Genomic DNA, 3,661 nt, shown 5'->3' on the forward strand with positions numbered 1-3,661 from the left:
GTCAGGTTTGAAAGGGAACTTATACTTAAAGTTAACAACTTCTTATACCTTTCACCAATTCACCTCAAGCCCATTGGTCTAGTTCAAGTCATGTGACCCGATTAGCATGTCACGTGATAGCCACCCATTGTGTTTTTCTCTACTTGCTGTTTTTTAAACTACACAAGGCCAATCCACGTCCGTCTGTCCCTCTTTAGATTTTTTTTTATTCCGTCCCGCCCCCCCTTCCCTATTATTTTATCACCCCACCCCCATCTCCGCATAATTCCAGAAATGTTCAATGGAGGCTTCAGCTGTAGTTTGATGGAGCGTTCCTAATATTAATACCAAGAAGATTTATTAAGTGATCTTGCGTCTGCTTTATTGCGTGTTCATGTATGTCTGCATTACTTAAATCTCACTTAATATGTCAAGGCAGAGTCGGCAACCTACGGCTCGTCACGGCTCGCGAGCCGCATGCGGCTCCTCCGATGCCATGGTGCGGCTTTCCAGTTCCATGTACGATGATTAATAATTATTTAGTTTCATTTTCAAAACTATTAAAAACTATTAAAACTATTATACTGTAAAGAAAAACAACTTTAAATGGGATTAAAAAACTCATCAGAGAACAGTGAGAATATGTGAGGTAGAAAGTTATTGGACAGCTGACAGCCGCCTTGGCACCAGGCCCAACCCCACAGCCCTACTGTAAGCAGCATCATGGCCACCATTCCATGCCTGCCACTGCCCAAGGGCCGCCTTTTTCGATTGTCGTTACATGGGGAATGGTATTTTATTCAGAATGCATTCCTCTACCTGTCAGTATGAATTAATTTTACCTGAGTGACGAAGTATGTCAGTTATTAGTTTCCTACGGTTGAGCTATAAGGTACTAGACTCTGGGTTCGCGTGGGGTGAAAGATAAGCCTTGTGAGAACTGAAAGACAGAAGCGACCGATACAGTAATCAAACCGATATCCAAACCAGTTAGTCGGAGTTTGCCGTGCTGAGGCCTGCCTGGCTATGAAAGATACCTACTGAACCAGTGGTGTCCGTAAAGAAAAAAACAAAAAGTTATTGGCTTCTAAAGTGGATTTTGAAAGTCCTATAGTTATATTATTTGATTTCTAATTTTATCATAGCAGATCTAGCTAAAACAGTTTTTTTTTTTTTTTTTTCTTTTTAAATGAAATAATAAGTTCATAGTTAGTGCTATTTATTTCAAATCAAAGTCAATTGTATTTACCTAATCCTTATCAAATACCAAAATATTGGAAAAAAAATTATGTTAGTGGCTCTTTAAAAACTGTGATAATTTGTAAATTAAAAAAAAAACAACAACATTAGAACAGTGGTTAAGTAAGGTGACAACGTTTTAAAGTTATTTATAATTTTATTATTTCACGAAAATCCCTGCTTTATATATATGAATATAAATATAATATAAAAATGTTTTCTATACAGTTAACTAATAATAATTCTGTATTGTAAAGATGATGTTAGTTATATATTATTTATTATATTTTATCCTTTAGGTGAGTTTCTATTCAAGGGAATATACTCCACATTAAACGACAAAGTCATTGGAGCAATCAAGCTGGTTATCTCCCTTACCATTCTCTGCCTGTGTCTGGTCGCCATTGTCAAACTGCTTCACTCCCTTCTCCAAGGCCCCATCGCTCTCATCATCAAAAAATTCATCAACGCGGACTTTCCCGGACCACTTCACCGGATACCTCGCCATCATCATCGGCGCCGGGTTGACCATCATCGTCCAGAGCTCCTCCATCTTCACCTCCACCCTCACCCCGCTCGTCGGCATCGGGGTCATTGAACTCGACCTGATGTACCCTTTGACCCTGGGGTCAAACATCGGCACCACGACCACGGCGATTCTCTCAGCCTTAGCCAACACGGACGGTCTCAGAAACGCGTTACAAGCAGCCTTCTGCCACCTCTTCTTCAACATCACCGGTATCCTCCTGTTCTACCCCATCCCCTACCTCCGTTTCCCCATCCCGCTTGCCAAATTTCTAGGCAACTGCACGGCCGAGTACCGCTGGTTCGCCATCGTCTACATCCTCCTCATGTTCTTCCTCTTCCCCGCCCTAGTCTTCGCTCTCTCCATCCCGGGCTGGTACGTCCTCCTCGGCGTCCTCGGGCCCGTCTGCCTTCTCTTCATCATCATCGGCGTCATCAAATGCCTGCAGGCTAAACGTCCCCAGAGCCTGCCCAGAAAGCTCCAAGACTGGATGTTCCTACCTCAGCCGCTACGGTCTTTAGAACACTATGATCGCGCCATGCAGAAAGTCTTCTTCTGCAAGCGGTTCCAGACAGACTCTACCGAGAAGACAGACACTGGTGCCACGTCAGACAGACAACCTAACGGAGAGTCCAGCACGCGACTTTAGTATGACCACGTGACATTGTTTACAAAGTTCGATTATTGAAAACCTCTTTATTCTATAATGTTATTTATATTTATAACTTGTATATGATTAGATAAATTACATTCGTTTTATTTCAATATGTATGTATATAGCATGTATATAGCTTACAGAATATTGAATTTGATATATTATTTAAAAGATTTTCTCTGGTAATTTAAAAAAAATATATATAAATACTTTTTTAGGAATTTTGAGCTCTGTGATCTTGTCATAAGAGTTTTGTGAAATTTTATACATTTTTATAACACGAAAAAGTTGATTTAATTCTAATATTGCTATCATAGCGTTGTCATTTAAAACTTCCAAAAAAATTTACTGGTCCAAACTTACGGCAGTTGGTACGATAACTGCAAGTTATTTACTAGTTATTTAAACACTCTGCCTTTGTACCACTTTGTTTTGATTTGTCTTTTAACGTGTTCGTGATTTCAACGAAATGCGATGTTATGTTCATAGAGGCCAACTTAAGCCACCTGGGCCACTTTTATGGAAAACCCAACATTGGCCATTTGTATGGAAGGCCAATCTCGGCCACTTTTTATGGTAAGGTCAACCTCGGCCTTTATGAAAAGGCCACCTTCATATTTTCCCCTAATGCATAGCTCATCCAGGACACTTTAAGCATAGGCATTCATTGCCACTAAATGTACTAACAGATCTAGAAAGAAATAAAAGCTTTCAGTAAGATACCGACAAGTGCCCCCCCTCCCCCCCACGAATATTTTGAAGGAAGTTACTAGGCTGATACCAACACTTTAAATGGAACGGCGTGGTCGTACTGTAGAGCACACAACTGCTAACACGACAATCTCGAGTTCGGATACCGGGTTTGAGTCAGTATGACGTTCATATATTCACTCATCTCTGGTGGGTACCTGACTCACGTTAAGGAAATAAAGGAGGCTGGATCTACTAATGAACACAACGTTTCAGCATAAGCCAAGGTCATAGAAACAGGTGAACTCTACTTCATCTACCTCACTGACCGCCTGGTTTGATAGAGTAACTTTACTATTTTATCATTTTAAGCGTGTGAGGCGTTAGACTGCTAACCCGAAAGTCTTGAGCTCGAATCCGGGTTCAAGTAAACAAAACTTCAATGAGTTCACCCAGCTCTGATGTGTAGCTTAGTCGATAAAGTTGATTAGATACATTTTCCGTGTTGATCTTGTTTAATAATTATATATATATATATATATATATATATATATATATATATATATATATAT

General features: G+C 40.0%; 1 pseudogene; it reads left to right on the forward strand.

The window, feature by feature from the left end:
* The first annotated feature begins 273 nt into the window (after nt 1-273).
* On the forward strand, nt 274-2,393 carry LOC131949616 (sodium-dependent phosphate transport protein 2B-like; annotated as a pseudogene).
* Nucleotides 2,394-3,661: the final 1,268 nt, after the last annotated feature.

The sequence above is a fragment of the Physella acuta genome, unplaced genomic scaffold (assembly GCF_028476545.2).
Source record: "Physella acuta isolate Inbredline_101_S28 unplaced genomic scaffold, ASM2847654v3 ptg000705l, whole genome shotgun sequence".
Taxonomy (NCBI): Eukaryota; Metazoa; Mollusca; class Gastropoda; family Physidae; genus Physella; species Physella acuta.